The sequence below is a fragment of the Panthera pardus genome, unplaced genomic scaffold, assembly GCF_024362965.1.
Source record: "Panthera pardus isolate Hobbes unplaced genomic scaffold, ASM2436296v1 HiC_scaffold_11, whole genome shotgun sequence".
Lineage (NCBI taxonomy): Eukaryota > Metazoa > Chordata > Mammalia > Carnivora > Felidae > Panthera > Panthera pardus.
In genome coordinates this window covers 100904003-100921731 of record NW_026526666.1, presented here as the reverse complement: position 1 = coordinate 100921731, position 17729 = coordinate 100904003, and the positions used below count along the sequence as shown (strand labels likewise).

The 17729-nt window shown below is 47.1% G+C and overlaps 1 long non-coding RNA gene across 1 annotated transcript; it reads left to right on the top strand.

Moving 5' to 3' along the window:
* The first annotated feature begins 3058 nt into the window (after window positions 1–3058).
* Window positions 3059–17592, top strand: LOC109274049 (uncharacterized). Its single transcript, XR_008420888.1, has 5 exons — window positions 3059–3512; window positions 5827–6019; window positions 6464–6657; window positions 13446–13833; window positions 16787–17592. It is a non-coding gene; the product is annotated as an uncharacterized LOC109274049 (long non-coding RNA).
* The last annotated feature ends 137 nt before the right edge of the window (window positions 17593–17729 follow it).

Below are 17729 nucleotides of genomic sequence, written 5' to 3'. Positions count from 1 at the left end.
CTAAATATTAGGACTTATTATGAGCTTATAGGAATTGAGACATATGGTATTGGCACAGAAGTAGACAAAAAGACTAAAGGAACAGAGCCCCAAAATTAAACCCACAGGTATATGGGTATAATTTATGTGGTAAAGGAGGTACTGTCTTGACAGGGTGGGAGACACGCTCCCCCCAAATATGGCACTTTGGCATATTGACTGACCTACGTGGAAGGAATCTGAGCAGCAGTAGTTGCTGGAAGGACTCTCTGACCTTCCCCTGAAGTAGATCATAGACCCTCATGCGACAGGTGCTCTCTGTATACCTGGAGGAAAGGAATATCCTCATCTTCAAAGATGAGGGGGATGCCAAGAGAAATCTGAATGAATAGACCTCACTAAGTTTCCTCCAATTTACTATTCTTGGCTCCTACCCCAATGTCCTATCATGCTTTCCCATGACTTTCTACTCCTCATCGAACCCGGTATAAAAGCACTCAGATTTAAAAAAAAAAAAAAAGCACCCAGCTTTAACTACTCTTCGAGTCTTCATTTCCTTGTGAAGGCTCCTGTGTCATGTAGAATTTATCTGAAATAAAAGTGTATGCTTTTGGGTGGGCCTGGGTGGCTCAGAGGGTTAAGCACCCGACTTTGGCTCAGGTCATGATCTCGCAGCTTGTGAGTTCGAGCCCCACGTCAGACTCTGTGCTGACAGCTCAGAGCCTGGAGCCTGCTTTGGATTCTGTGTCTCCCTCTCTCTGCCCCTCCCTCACTGTGTGCGTGCTCTCTCTCTCTCTCTCTCAAAATAAATAAACATTAAGAAAAAAAGGGTGTTTTTGTTAATCTGTCTTTGCTACAGAGCCCCCGCCAAGAACCTAGAAAGAAAGTACATTCCAGATGAATTAAATGTGAAAAGCAAAATTTGAAAATATTTAGAGGAAAAGCTAGGAGAATACTAACAATGGATTTCTCTTTTTTTAATTTTTTAAAAAAATTTTATTTAGAGATAGAGAAAGAGCACATGAATGGGGGAGGGAGCAGAGGGAGAAGGAGAGAGAGAGAGAGAAAGGGGGCAGGTGGGGAATCTTAAGCAGGCACCAAGCTTAGGGCAGAGCCCGACACGGGATTTGATCCCAGAACACTGCATCATGACCTGGGCCAATATCAAGAGTCAGATGCTTTGGGCACCTGAGTGGCTCAGTTGGTTAAGTGTCTGACTTCGACTCAGGTCACGATCTCACAGTTCATGGGTTCCAGCCCTGTGTTGGGCTCTGTGCTGACAGCTCAGAGCCTGGAGCCTGCTTCGGATTCTGTGTCTCCCTCTCTCTCTGCTCCTCCTCTGCTCGTGCTCTCTCTCTCTCTCTCTCTCTCAAAAATAAAATAAACATTATATATATATATATATATATATATATATATATATATATATATAATGTCAGATGATAAACCAACTAAGCCACCCAGGCTCCCCTAACAAAGGATTTCTTAACCGAGACTCGGAAGGCACAAACCATAAATAACAAGACAGACAATTCACTAAAATTGGAAACTTCTGTCCACCAAACCTCATCAACACCAGAAACCAAAGGACAATACAAGCCACAGACTGGGAAAAGCTGGGTACGGTTTGTAAGCAACAAATGATTTGCCTTTAGAATTTACTAAGAACTCCTACAAGTGATTAAAGAAAAGGAAACCCCGAAGAGAAATGGGTAAAGGCTGTGAACAGAGAGAGAGAGTTCACTGTATTTTTTTTCTAACTTTCCAGTAAGCATGAAATATTTCATGATTTATAAGACCAAAGCTCCAGTCAGTATCAGGTCTCCCAGGCTGGCTGTGCCTCCCTGGATAAGTCACTTCCCCTCTCTGTGCCTCCTTTCTCTCCTTTGTGAAATTGAGGGCTGCATTGGAGGACCTGCCATGTCCCTTCGAGCACCAAAGGTCAGTAACTTTTCCATCCATGAATGGATGAAGTGACACACCCACACCGAGGGCTATTGTTTGGCAATAAAAACGCAGACACCTGCAGAAAAGCTACGATGGGGATAAACCTTGAAGACACCGTGCTGCGTGAAAGCCAGACACAGAGGACCACATGTGGTAGGTTTCCACTTAGATGAGACGTGTGGAAGAAGCCAATCCACGGAGACAGAAGGTAGATCCGTGGTTGCCAGGAGCTGGGGGGAAGGGAGGGCCGGAGGGGTGATGGCTAATCGGTGTCGGTTTCTCTTTGGGGTGACGAAGGCGTTCTGGAATTGCAGGGTTAAGTGCACGGGTCTGTGAACGCGCTAAAAGCCCCAGCGTCGTGCACCTCAAGCGGGTGAACTGGAGGGGACGCGAGCTGCGTCTCCACAAAGCCGTGAAAAGTAAAAGGCTCCGTTTTCCAAAAAGAGAAATGTTCGGTGACCCTCTATTCATCCTGAGAGTATGCACCCCACAGCAGCCGTGAACCACAAACCGGGGTCCCAGCTGACCCCAATCCCCAAGCTCGGTTGGCTCTTTAGAGAAGTTGGGGACAGCCCATTAGTAAAACTGGAGGCTGGCGACCAACTTCTGCGTCTCCCCAGACGGCCTCTCCCATCACACAGATTGCCGATGTTGGAGAGAGGAAAAGGGATCCCGGGGTCCCGCGGGCAGGGTAATAAAGGGAGCCAGGGAGTGAAGGTCCCATTAGTCAAAGTGCACGAAAGTCCTCCTCTACAAACCGAAGGTAGAGAAAATCAAATCCCGCCCCTCGTGGCTGTCACGGCCACCCGAAAATGAACTAAAATGAAAATGCTGCTGGCAAGTGGGATGCTGGGACGTTTCGCGACTGAGTTGTGGTCCTGGGATGAAAACACAGGAGTTTTGGTTGTCTCCAGCTGTAAAAGTCATTTGGGGCCTAATATCAGTTTTATGGCCTTTTCCCGGGGTGTAATAACTGGAAAGTGCCCGAGGCAGGTCTCTGTGGGAAATCTAGCAGGGCTCCACATAGATCCTCCTGCCTCAACCAGTGACAGCCGGCTAGCAGCGAGGAAACAATTACATTATATCTGCAGTACAGCTCGATACGTCCCCAATAAAAGTTAATGATTACGCGCAGACTTGCAGACATCCGAGAGTCTAGACCGAAGACGCTGGGAGAAATCTTTGCACGTTCACCCTCCGGCCTTCCGCGCGAGTAGAACCTTAACGTCACTTCCACGCCAGCCTCAAGCCGTGCGCCGATCTGCCCCTTTGGGTCACCCGCACCGTCCTGCATTAGAAGGTCACTCTGATAACTTCCTTATTCACCCAGGATGTGTTTATTGAGCACCTGCTGTGCGCCAGGCATGCTGTCCTGGAGCTGCCCTCTGGCGGGAAGGTTAGGGGCCCGGGCGGCAAGCAGGCAAGTGTGCAAAAGAGCCTCTCAGGGCTGTGACAGGGACAGAGGGGCTCGGGAAGGCGCCTCCGAGGAGAGGACGTCTGAGCTGAGACCTGGAAGACATGGGAGCAGCCAGGAGAACCGGACAGAAAGTACTCCTGCTGGAAGGAGAAGCCAGGGCCAGAGGCCAGTGAGTGAGGCTCATTTGGGACAGAGCTGGGGTGTTGGACAGGAGGCCCTGAGGGCTTGTGCGGGACGGAGCGACAGATGAGCAGAATGGATGGGGGAGGGGAGAGGGTCAGAGGAGACATGGACCGGGAAACCAGGGAGGAGGCTCCTGCAGGTGTCTGGGCAAGTCAACAGCGGTTCTGAGGGTGATCGTGGTGGAGGATGGAGAGCGGGACAAGGGTTCTGGCCTCGTCGCGGGCGCAGGTTAGAGCCGCCTGGTGCAGGTGGTCTCGGGGGTCTGTGGACACAGGGCCTCCCTGCGTCTCTCTCCACCGAAGGGGCCATGGCTACGCCCACCTGTGTGTCCTACCTGCTTTGTCAGGCTCTCCGGGCCGAGACGCACAGGAGGAGATGCGTTTGACATTAAGCCCAGACTATATAACAGAAACCAATATTTTACCAAAATAGTTATATATGCCTGCTGTATTTTCTATCTTGCTCTATTTAAAATTTTTTTTTTAATGTTTATTTATTTTTGAGAGAGAAAGACAGAGCACAAGCAGGGGAGGGACAGAGAGAAAGGGAGACACAGAATCCGAGGCAGGCTCCAGGCTCCAAGCTGTCAGCACAGAGCCCGACACAGGGCTTGAACTCACAAGCTGCGAGATCATGACCTGAGCTGAAGTCGGATGCTAAACCGACTGAGCCACCCAGGCGCCCCTGCTGTGTTTTTTAAACATTTTTAAAGTTTGTTTATTCATTCTGAGAGAGAGCGAGAGAACGCCAGCAGGGGAGAGGTAGAGAGAGAGGGAGACAGAATCCCAAGCAGGCTCCAAGCTGTCAGTACAAAGCCCAACGTGGGACTCAAACTCATGAACCATGAGATCATGACCCGAGCCGAAATCAAGAGTCGGATGCTTAACCAACTGAGCCACCCAGGCCCCCCACCTATTTTGCTTTTCTTTTTAATGCAGGTTGCAGTGGTACAGTGGCCTGCGATTGGGCACAGCGGTCACGAGAGTATGGCCCTGGATGAGGCCCGTTGTCCCTCCCCTGGCCCTCTTGCCTAGAGGGACACACACCATAGCCTGGCCCGCTGACAGAAGGGCAGACCCTACAAGTTGGCTGGGGACCCTTGGGGCAGAGGATCCCGGGGTCCCAGGAAACCAGAGTACAGCCTGGAAGTGGAGACCAGGCTCCTTGCTCTATGAGGGCGGGTGCAGTCAGACCAAAGTGGGGGCCCCTAAAAGCATGACACCAGCACAGGGCCCCGCCTGGGCTGTGGGGGAAGCAGACATCACCGCTGGGGTATCACCCTCATACCTGCCCACCTCCTCTGCAGGTGTCTGGCTTCTTTTATGATTTGGACTGTGCAGACACTTTCTTGAAAGTTTCAAATAGCTTGGTTCATAACATTCAGAAGTAAAAGCCCAGTTCTGGTAACAAAGAGGAAGGCCGGGTACCCGGGAGTGGTGATCAGTCCTTTATCAGATGCCCAAACAGCTAAAACCCCTGAGCCCCCTAGGACGGCAAGTGGCCCCCACAGCATCCATCTAAGACCCGCCGCTGAAGGGACACCTGTGGCCTTTGAAGTTGTTGTTCCCGCGTCTTCTAGAAGACCATCCAGATACAATTAAAAATGCAATTGCAGGGATGCTTGAGTGGCTCAGCTGGTTAAGCATCTGACCTTTGATTTGGGCTTGGATCATGATCTCATAGTTCCTGGGTCTGAACCCCACGTCGGGCTTTGCACTGACAGTGAGGAGCCTGCTTGGGATTCTCTATGTCCTGCTCTCTCTCTGCCCCTCGCCCACTTGAGCAGGCATATCGTGTTAGGGAAGAGTCCAATTTTGTTCTTGTGCATGTGGATGTCCAGTTTTCCCAACACCGTTGGGAAAAGACTGTCCTTTCCTCCATGGAATGGTCTCGGGACCCTTGTTGAAAATCATTTGACCAGTTAGGTGAGGATTTCTTTCTGGGATATCTATTTCATTTTCCTGTTTTAGATTATTCTATTGGTCTAGAAGTCTTGCCTCTGTGGCAGGACCACCCCGTTTTGATTACTGTAGCTTTGTAGGAAGTTTTGAAATCAGGCAGGGTGAGATTTCCTACTTTGTTTTTGTCCAGCATGGTTCCGGCTGTGCAGAGTCCCTTGCAATTGCATGTGAATTTTTGGGAGGGATTTTCTATTTCTGCAAAAACAGATTGTTAGGATTTTGATAGAGATGGCGTCGATCTTGCAGATGTTATGATTGCTTTTCGGAGAGTTTGCAACTTATCATGTCGAAGCGATCTTTTGTTATGTTCTAACGTGCGTTTCCCTCGTTGCTACTAAGGTTGCTGGACCGTTTGTATCGTTTGGATTGCCTGCTACTTCCTTTGCCCACTCGTTCTCCTGGAGTCTGAGGGTCACATACGTAAAGCATATTAGAGTATCAACACTCCCTGTGCTTCCATAAAAATCACCAAATATTAGTTGGGCACTGCTTTAGACAAGCTGCTGTGTTGGATGGAGGTCTGCCTGAAGAGGTGAGGAACACCCCACAATCCCCGCCTTCATGGGGCAAGAAGGTAGATGGTAGTGAAAGAGGCACCCAAACCCGTATTTGCAAAATGGGTTGATTGGTGTTTGGGCAAGGACTGGCATGCTGTGAGGGGATCTGATCTGGCCTAGGGCTCCGGAAGGTTCCTCTCAGGAAGTGACATTGGAGTTGCAGTTCGATGAAGGAGTAGGAAATAACCACTTGCGGTGGGAGGGGGAGGGGCTGGAGAGATATTAGCAGGTGCAAGGCCCTGAGGCCCAAAGGAGCGGGCAGGCGGGCGTGTCCAGCAACATGAAGGAATGTGTTTTGAGCTGGAATGTGAAGGAAGACCAGTGCAGGGGACTGGGGGGTGGGCACAGAGATTAGAGAGTTCCAGATCAAGGTGAGGCGGTCAGACAGTCGGCCAGCAACTGTTCATTTTCCTTTCTAGACTCTTTGTCCACAGCTATGGATAAGATGGCCATCCAGGGCCTGGACTCCTAGCGTATGGTCTTCTTTAAGGTCTGCCATTTTCTCGGACGAGTTCACCGTTTATCACCCTGGGACGGAGGTTTCCTTGGTTGGTTCTTTCATCCATTCATTTATTCCACAGACATGCACTGAGCACCTGTGATGTTCAGGCGAGTAAGTAAGCTGATCTCAGACGCGGATGAGATTTTGGAAGCGAATGAACGAGCGAAAAGGGAGGAAGTCCCCTGGGCCCGGTGTTGGGAGCTGGCATGGCTGAGCAGCCCACCCTGGGGGTGGCACTAGGGTAGTGACTCAGGCCCTGAAAGTGGGATGGGAGCTTTGTCTTCATCCTCAGGGCGGAGGGAAGTCCGAACTGGTTTTCAGCCAAGAAGTGGCCTCATCGGGCTTGTGGTTGGGAAAGGTCCCTCTGGCTTTGCTGGGGACGTTGAGGCCGGAGCTGCTGAATGGGCCCCAGAGGTCATGGAGGTCATTTCTGCGGTCCAAGTGGGACGTGAGGGCCCACGTGAGAAAGGGTAGAGGCAGTGAACCCCCAGTGATGCGGGTGGATGGCTCCAAGGTGTTCCAGAAGGCCGATCCACAAGACCTGGCAGAGGGTGGGTCAGGGGAGGGGGACCCAAGATGCAGAACCGGAGAATGTGCCAGTTAATGAGAAACGGAAGCGCAGAGGGCACTGCTGTGAGTTCGTGCCCGGGGACACCTGTGCAAAGGGTGAGTTGGGAGAGGCAGAGAATTGGCAAAGTGTGATGGGGGCAGTGTGTGCATTTGAGATATTTCAGGGGTGGAACAAGGTCTTTAGATGCGCCGAACACAGGGGCGAGAGAGAGGGGTGCGGACGGACCCTGGTTTCCAGCTTGGACCACGGGATGGTGCTGTTTCGTGGCAAGTATCTTTCCTCAATCGTCATCGGCCTTTTACGTTCTGGGGGACGGGGTCAGTTCAGCTCACCGTGAAATAGTGGTCTGCCTGTACATCTTATTAATGTTAAAGTGAAGTACATCCCGGTCACAGAAACTTGGGGCCATGCTAAAGCCATTTGCTAAAAATAAAGCCCTTGGCGTGCTCCGAACATTAGTGCAAGGCCGTGCCTGAACACAGGGTCGAGTTCATCACCTCCTCTAACATCCGGAGAACCTGAGTTTGTTTGTGATAAGCTCCCTACACCACCGTCTTCCTAAGATCCTTGAATTCCAGGTGTCACTAAGAAATCTGCTGACCGTGTGCTGATACTGTTACCCGAACGCTGTGCGCAGCCTGCCGAATCCCTCTTAAACAATCACCAAAACAACCATTTCTCTCGTTCCCAGTACGGCTTGGAGCCACAAAAATTAATTACATCACCTGTAAAATTAGCCCGGTGTTCTGCATCGAAAGGTCAATGTTCAGACTGAGGGATGGTTTAGTGCTTTCAAACACAGGGCTCAGCATATAAATATTTATCACAGGAGGACAGGAACTCATTGTACACGGTGTGTTTACCTTATCAGGCAGTTACCTAGGGCAAAGAGTCCGCTGTCTGCTTCCTGTCCCAATTTCTCTTGCCCAAGACCTTGGGCAATTGTTTATTTGACAGAGTGTTCTGTCCCATTCCCTTTCTTCTGGGAATAAAGGCACAGGATATGCTGAACAAATACATCACCTGGTCCACAAATACCTGGTTTGCAGAGAGGGCAGAGTTCTAGGCGTTTGCTTGAAAGACCCGACATCGGTTATGAAAGCGAAAACTTCGGTGACACCCACAAGAGACCAGGGAACCTTAGTTTCTCCATCCCTGACTTTTGCTTTGTTTTGGTTGGTGTTTCGAAAGCTCCCAGTGGACTCTCTGGAATGCTCAAGCTTTTGATAGTGAAGATGCTGTAACAGAGACAGACAAACAAGGATCACAAGTATGATTTGTGGCAAAAACACAACCTTCTCTTTTCTTGCTGTTTTCTATGTTTATAAAGCAGGAATGTTAGAGAAACATTGGCCAAGCTGGCTTTAATCTGGCCACATATTTGTTTTGGCCACTCTTAGCTTTTATTTCAAAAGTTCTCATACTAACTAGCTCAGGCGATTGTTACATAAGAAAGCCCGGCTGGGCCGCGTGCCAAAAATTCAACTCGGCGTTTTTCCGCCTCCCCATGGTGGTCCCCAGGAATGGGTCCGTGAGCCTGCAGAACAGAAATCTCGGGTTAAACTCAATGAGCTATGCTAGGAGCCTCTGACAACAAACTCTTGTTCAAGTGTTGGTTTTCATATCCCCCAATGTCTAGTTCTCACTAATCAACCATTATACACCTTGTGTGGATTTATTAGAATCCGTTAGCCTTTCCTACCTGCGTAGCTACTAACTCTTGAAGTTTCTAGCGACTTGCACTGTTATGTCTTAATTTGCCTTTAATTTTGCATGTGTTCTAATTTGCATTTAAATTTGCATACATTCTCATTTGCATTTGATTTTGCACATAGTCGAATTTGCATTTGATTCGATTGGCCATTTCTCTTCTTTCTGAATTGCCTGCTGTCCTTCGCCTACTTTTTCTGGAGTTTTCTTGGAGTTTTAATGTCGCAAAGATAAAGGATATTAAGAACAACAGCACTTCTGTTAGATAAAATGACCAATTATCCACAGGGCACTGCTCTAGTCCCGGGCATTGTGCAGGGGTTCTTATGCTTGGTCTAAATATATCCCTTTCAGGCTTCATAAGATAATCTTTCTACCTAATTTTCCAAAATTTGGAAAAAAAAATTTATATTAATATTCAGTGACCCCCCCCCTCCCCCCCCCCCCCACACACACACAAGGACAAGGATTGGTCTGTCTTGTGTGTTGGTGAATTCTAGCACCTAAATGTGCCTGGACCAAGTAGGCATTTGGTAAATTTGTCCAATAAACAGAAAATCCGTGAAGAAATTATTCTCTGGGGCGCCTGGGTGGCTCAGTCGGTTGAGCCGTCGACTTCGGCTCAGGTCATGATCTCGCGGTCCGTGAGTTCGAGCCCCGCGTCAGGCTCTGTGCTGACAGCTCAGAGCCTGGAGCCTGTTTCAGATTCTGTGTCTCCCTCTCTCTGACCCTCCCCCGTTCATGCTCTGTCTCTCTCTGTCTCAAAAATAAATAAAAGTTAAAAAAAGAAATTATTCTCTATTTTTCCTCAGAGCCATTGTCTTTCTAGGCAAAAAAAAAAAAAAAAAAAAAAAAAAAAGATCCTTACCTTCTTATTCTAACCCCAATATCAGCCTCTCTCTCCTTCTCCTGATTATTTTTTAATGGTTCTTCCTCAAGATATTTTCTTGACATGCCATAATTAAAGTGCATCTGGTACCCTCGCTTCTGAGAGTGGTGGGAACATATTCTCAGCTTTGCGGAAATCCTTGATGTATTTTATGGGCTTCTGGCCACAGCAACCTATTAGCCAGTGTCTTCGTTGGAATGGTTCACTCTAACTCCCTGAAAACTGATATAATAGAGCTTATTACCTTATTATTATAATTTTGCCAGATTTCCCTAATTCATTAGCTTATCCTTGCCCATCCCAAAGTAAGTTTTCGGGGCCACAAAAACCTCGGGGAATAGGGAATGCGTCACGTCTGTAGGATGAACTGAGGAATTTCAGCACGGTCCCTCTTGCTCCAGAACCTCCACGCTCAAGTTCAACTACGCCTGAGTTCCATTATTTATGGAGTGCTGACTCTGTGTCAGGTATTAGGTGAGGCACCAGCAGCGGAGATTGGTGCCTGGGGGCTAAAGATTTCCAGGCATTCTCTTTCAAAAAGTAGGTTCGACTGGGATAGACATCACATTAATCATGGACGCTTGGGTGTGAATCGATTTATGAGGTCCCTCAAGTTTACTGAGTCCCAAAGGGGCGGAACCAGGGTTCCCACCCAGGCAGTCTGGTGCCGGAGACCCCAGATGAGTGTTGCCGTCCTGCGTCATTGCGGGGAGGACGCACATGTATTCGCTGCGGTGATCCTGCCGTTCGCTGACGTGTTTGGAATCACCCTCTTGGAATTTGATTAGAAACCGAAGAACTTGGAATCTAACGTTGGCTCTCCTAGCAAGCAGCTAAGATGTGGCAAATGAATCACTTCACTGCTCCAGCCCCCGTTTTCTCACTCGTAAAGTGACCTCAGGCTCGACATCTGACCAGATTCCCTCCAGCTCTAATGATCAGCCGTCCCGTCTGAACCACGGCATTTCCTTCCCTTATAAGCTTGGTTTTTGCGCCCTTTTCTGTAAAATAGGGATATTGGGACTTGCCTGGCCCATCTTTCTGGGTGGCTGGATGCGAATTACATGAATAGCTTTGAAATCACTGAAGAAAACAGTAGGGTACCGTCTTGTTACCGTAGGTCGTCCATTGCCGGCCCACTGCTACTTCCTCTGGCTTGCAGCTCCTTTTGAAGTTCAATTAATATTTTTTAAAATGTTTTATTTATTTTGAGAGAGAGTGAGAGAGAGAGAGAGAGTGGGGGAGGGACGCCCATGTGTGCGTCGAACTCAACAAACATATCATGACCTGAGCTGAAGTCGGACGCTCAACCGACTGAGACACCCAGGCACCCCTAGAATTTTTTTGAACACGTTCTCGGTGCCTGTGTTTTACCGGAACGGAATGTTCTGGAATGTGTGTTAGAGAAAACACAAAACTGACTAAGGAGGGGTGAATTATAATTTAAATTATAAACAAATGCTCTAATGAAGTTGTTTTTCAGGCTGGTGGATGGCAATGCCCTTCGTGAGTAGGTGAGAATAGGGGAGGGGGAGGCCCGAACGGGGGAGGGGATACCGCAAGTTTGCTGATCTGCTATTACTTGGCTCAGTCTTTCCTCTCATTCATCACACTTGGCTCCCAACGACTTGGCTGATCCTAAAAGTCAAGCCCCCTCATCCTCCTCCAAAGAGATGGCTTGAGCCCCTGAGGCAGGTATTTAGGAGAGAGTCTTGCCCCCAAAAGCATTTCAATCGTGTCCTCTCAAAGGGCGTAATCGCTTGACTAAATCTCCCGCTTCGAAGAGGAAAACACCTTTTGAGTAGTTCTGGTCTGGTTGTAAAAAAGAGCCCACCCCCTTCTCTGTAGCCGTCCCGATGAGCCCAGATTCGAAAAGATCCTGTCGGTACATGTCGTCAAGGTGCTCAGGTTCATTATCAAAGGCTGTTTGCTAATAAATAAATAATAAACGTATTTTCCCACTCCCATTTAATTAGGAACTTTATGAGCTACCCATGAGCTAAGAGTCTCAGGACTAACACAACGTGCAGCCGGGAAGGCAACTCACAGCAGCACATGTGGCCCTTGTAGCCTGTGACACGGTTTTTCTAGTATTCAGGATAATAGAAGCAGTGGTTCATTTTTATATGAAATGCTCTGTAAGGTAAGGTTGGGGGAAACGATTATAAATTCACGTCGAGGATGGCAACAAAAAGACAGAGACAGGGTTGCCCGGGGGGGTCAGTTGGTTAGGTTGCCCGGGGGGGTCAGTTGGTTGAGCGTCCGGCTTCGGCTCAGGTCACCATCTCACGGTTTGTGAGTTCGAGCCCCGCGTAGGGCTCTGTGCTGACAGCTTGGGGCCTGGAGCCTGCTTTGGATTCTGTGCCTCCCTCTCTCTCTGCCCCTCCCCTGCTCATGCTCTGTCTCTCTCTCTGTCTCTCTCTCTCTCTCAAAAAGAAACATTAACAAAAATTAAAAAAAAAAAAAAAAAGGTAGAGGCAGCCAGTTCACAATGGAACTTAACTGTATCTTGAAACTACGCAATAGCCATTCCTGTCCCAGACCCTCTCTCCTTCTCCGCCTTCTCGCTCTCCCTGGGTGATGTCATCACCCCTGTATCTTTACTTAAACTAAGTGACCCTTAAACTAAATGACTGGTCCCCGGTCCTGCTCATGAGCTTCTGACGAGGTCCTCACTTCCTGTTAGGTCCCCAGGCTGCCCAATGGAACGGGCCCTGACAGAACCCTCGCCTTCACACCCACCCACCCACACCCGCTCTTCCTGGGCTCCTCGGGGCCTGTCGCTGCCTTCCCAGCCCCTCCCACCAGAGCAGCATCAGGCCCCCCGGGGTTGTGTTTCTGGTCACAGCCATTGTGACCACCTAGTGTCACCTGCATCATTGCCTGCCAAGTCTCCCCTGCTCACTCCAGTCTCCTGACCCCTGATCCATTGTCTACACTGCAGGCAGGATCATCTTTCACAAATGCAGATTTATTCCTCTCTTTGATATTCCTCCATTTATTATTCCAAAGAGAAACCCAATTTCCTTAACACTTGATGCTTTGGTCTGATTCCTCCTCCCCCTTGAGGGACACTCCCCCCCTCCAAGGTCCCCTGACCTTGGGACTGAGCTGAGTGCCCATGCGGTGTCCACGCACGCCGTTGCCCTGTAGAAACACGTGTTTAATGATGCATCGAGATGGCCTGTTTACCGCGTGGCTTACCCACACACACAGGTGCAGTGGAGCATCCGTCTCCCTCTTCCTCCTCAATCAAATTGGACTCCAAGCCTCCATCGTACCCAGGGAAGCAGGAAAGTTCATGACTTTCATTCTCAGGCCTCCTGATGCTTCCCGTCCTGGTCCAGTGCCCTAACCAGAGTGAAATATTAGAGGCAGTCCCATCAGAGGGACACCGTAACTCCGGACGGCCTTGCCTCACCCACTCCACTCTTGGCCGTTCCCAGACACTGGCATCCCAGCCCAGACTGGAGCCCTGGTGCCCAAGCCGCCCCCAGGAGGAGTCTCTCCATCCCCGGAGCAGTCTCAGGGACTGTTCCCAACCAAGGACCTCCAAGATCTATCTTCCCAGTGAATTCAGAACACAAGGAGGGGATGGCTTCCGGGGAATTTCTGCCCCATACACCTGCCCTGGGGAAGACTCTTAGAACCAGAGAGGGGAAAATATGAAGAGCCCAACACGGGTCGGTGTCCCTGAAAGTTATTCTGGACTTGCTCCCCTTCACTCAGCAGGGACCTCTAAGACAGGACCATGTCCCTTTTTGGCGGCCTGGCACAGTGCCTGGTAATCAGAAGAAGACAGTGAGGAAGCAAGCATCACTCCAGACCTACAGGATGTGCAAAGATGAAGAGGTCTGATGGGGCCGAGTGTCTTCAAGGACGTGGAGAATCAGGGGCGCGGAGACACTGTGGTGGGGTCGTAAGTCAGGTCATCCACTTTGGGGAGCAGATGAAAATACCAAGTAAAGTTAAAAATGCCCATTTCTTTCACCCTGAAATCCTACTTACAGCATAAATCTGGAGAAACGTCTGCTCAGGGGAGTGTGAACACACAGATGTTCATTGCATCATTGTTTATGACAGCAAAGAACCTGGACACCCATTGACAGGTAAGAAGGTAAATAAATTATAAAATATCCTTACGTAGAATAGTGTACTGCTGTGGGCTTCCACACATTTGCTCGTATTCTCCTTAATGGGATTTTGTAAAACTATGTCCCCCCTACCATATATTTCTTTATTGTTTATTTTTTCACCCTTATTATTTTTTTAAATGTTTATTTTTGAGAGAGAGAGAGAGAGAGAGAGAGAGAGAGAGAGAGAGAGAGCGCATGAGTGGGGGAGGGGCAGAGAGGGAGGGGGAACAGAGGATTTGAAGCAGGCTCCGTGCTGACAGCAGAGACCCCAATGCAGGGCTCAAACTCATGAACCGTGAGATCATGACCTGAGCCGAAGTTGGACACTCAACCTACTGAGCCACGCAGGCACCCCTACAATCCATTTTTAAACACACAAAGTGGGACGCCTGGGTGGCTCAGTTGGTTAAGCATCAGACCCTTGATTTTGGCTCAGGTCGAGCCCCACATTGGGGTCTGTGCTGACAGCATGGAGCCTGCTTGGGATTCTCTCTCTCCCTCTCTCTCTCTGCCCTTCCCCCTGTCTCTCACTCTCAAAATAAACAAATAAACATGAAAAAAAGTTAAAAAAAATTTTAAACACACAAAGAAACTCTTGTGTCATAGATGTCGTTCAATTATTTGGGGTCAATGTAATGAAAGGTTCATAGCAAGTAACTTTAAATATTTTCTACCATCTATTGAGTGACTATCAAAGAAAATCAAATAATGTGTCTGAAAAGGAAGGAACCGAAAAAATGAAAACTGGAAGAATATTTGGATCTACTAGACCTTCAAGAGCCAGCTGGAGAGCGTAGCTAGCCTTGAATGGTAATAAACTGCGAAATGGAAATAAACAGTAGGAAAACAAAACATCATGCAGATACGTGACCTTGATAAATGATGTCATAAAAAGAACTCAGTGCTTTTCTTAGCTTTATAAGAAAGAAGTGTTCCTGGTGCTTGGCTGGCTCGGTTGGTAGAACATACGACTCTTGATCTCAGGATTGTAAGTTCGAGCCCCACATTGGGTGTAAAGATTGCTTAAAAAGAAAGAAAGGTTTCAGCTATTAAAGCCAACATGAATGCAGTGAATGATAAAGTGGTTGAACTTACTTGTAGATAAATTTGCAAAAATGAAGAGAAAGACTTGACAGAAATAAGAAAATGATCTATAACAATTTGGGAAGACTGTATCAATTTCAAGATTGAATATATTAGCCTGTTTACAAAATTGTATGTGAATGTATTTAAGAACAACATATGAAAAATTTTGAAAACTTTTGAGTTATTCCAATTTACTGAATCCTGAAACTTGGCCAACAAGCTTTACAGAACTTCTGGATTGCAGATGAAGGAAAAACATAACAAATTAAGCCAATTAATTAAAATGACATTTCAAGACATTGTCTGTGACTTATTTGATAATAAAGATGTTAAATTTTTAAAAAGTATCAGGCAGTATAAAAGCAGTCAGAAAAGATTGTAATGTTATTGCTGTTAGGTCAATAGAAGTTAAGAGAGGGTTCAGCATCTTGACCGATATCGTTGACGTTAAGAGAAAATCTCTAGTTATGGGGATCTTGGATAACCTAATAACTACCCACTTAATAGATGATCTTTGGAAACATTTGATGTTGTTAAAAATAATTTTTAAATGGTAAAATCAGCTTAACTTGGACAACTATTAGATGAATGTGTGTCAAAGATATAACTCATTAACTGATGAAGAAGCCAGTAGGATGTTACAATCCACGCAAAGGAGAATTCAGAGAACAAACTATAGAGAAAATCAAGAATGCTGAAATAAATATGCAAGTTGATCCAAAACAGGTCCATATCCCCAGGGGGATAGTCTATCATATCTCCAGTGGATAATATTAATTTGCATTTCTGTGGACAAAGATCAATTATACTACTGCCAGTTTCTGTAACACACAGAGCTGTGAAGTAGCTCAAAACCAAAGGTGCATACTATGTCCATCGACAGATGAATGGATAAAGAAGATGTGGTATATCTATACAATGGAGTACTACTCGGCAATCAAAAAGAGTGACACCTTGCCATTTGCAACTACGTGGATGGAACTAGAGGGTATTATGCTAAGCGACATTAGTCAGAGAAAGACAAACATCAGATGACTTCACTCATATGAGGACTTTAAGATTCAAAACAGATGAACATAAGGGAAGGAAAGCAAAAATAATATAAAAACAGGGAGGGGGACAAAACAGAAGAGACTCTTAAATACAGAGAACAAACTGGAGGGGTTGTGGGCAGGAGGATGGGCTAAATGGGCAAAGGGCATTAAGGAAGACACTTGTGGGGAGGAGCACTGGGTGTTATATGTAGGGGATGAATCACTGGAATTTACTCCTGAAATCATTATTGCACTACATGATAACTAACTTGGGTGTAAATTTAAAAACAAAAAATAAAAAAATTAAAAAAACCCAAAAGTGCATATAAGCCAGAAGGACTGGAGACACCCAGGGTTCTCTTCTTCCCCTTTTCCGATTTCTCACCACTTTTCCTGACAATGCCATCCCCATGTCCAATGACAGCTCAGACCTGCTGGTGGTGTCATATGGCTAGTGACAGCCACACCTAAGAAACAAACAAAAATTACATCTGCAATTTCCAAATGTCAACCAATGCTTTAGAGATTACCGGACCGAATAGATGAATGAGGTATGTTACAACTTACCACTTTGTGATCATTCTATAAAAATATATATATTTGAGATTTAAAAGGCACATTTTAAATGTTTCTATATTTCCATCAAGTGTTATATATAATATATATACTATAGTATATGAGTTTTATGTCGTGATTTGTGTACTTATGTATTTCTATTATTATTTGTATATATATTATTAACATGTTATTATACGTTTCTATTACTATGACATTGCCAAATCTTTTGATATGCCTCCTGCATCAACACACACAGATACACACATTCACGGATGTAAGAACCAGAGACCACGCAGAGAGAAACGCCAGAGATCGGAAGGCTTCCACATTCCGGCAGATTGTCACGAAACGTGGCTCTCACTTCTGAGCACAGAGGTGTGTGTTGAGATGAAATCTATAAATCACGGACAACGTGGTCAGTCTCCATGGAGACTTGTTCCACCCCCAGCCTCCCCGCCCCCCCATCAGTGGCACCTCCATTTTACCCAGTGGTTCAAGTCCGAAACCCAAGTGTCATCTTGGATTCCTGTCTTTCTCACACTCCACAACCAATCTGTCGCAAACCTCTGTCATTTCTACTGCCAAAATATATTCCCCTCCCTTCCCTTCTTCGGAATATGACACTTCTCTCCATCTCCGTCCCACTGCCCACATCCGGCCTCCCTCCTGGGCAGCTGACAGCCTCTGCTCCCTTGCTCTCCCCACCGTCACCCCCTCCCTGCCCTGCAGCCAAGGCGATCCTTAAAACAGCAAATTGGAGGTCATCATTCCCCTGCTTATACCCGTCAGTGGTTCCCCCTCCACCGAGAATATGCTAACTGCCCTCCCTTCACCAATAAAACTAAAAAATCTGGGCCACTTCTGTTTCATATCCATTTAAAACGATAAACCTTCTCCCCTACCCCAGCCCAGCCCTTCCCTGATCTATCTTTCCATGTTACTTATCACATTATACACCATATGATGCTATATAATATTAGACTTAGTATCTTTCTATATATTATATTCTTTAGGTAGTTTATTGTTGGTCTTCCCTTGCAATAAAGTATAAGCTTCATAGGACCGGAATATTTGAGGGGTTTATTCTATGCAAGTACTTAAAAAAGTGCCTGGTGAGTGGCAGGAGTGCAATAAATACACGTGAATGAATGAATGAATGAATGGGTCTCCTCACTTACCAGATTTTTCCCTGGGCTAAC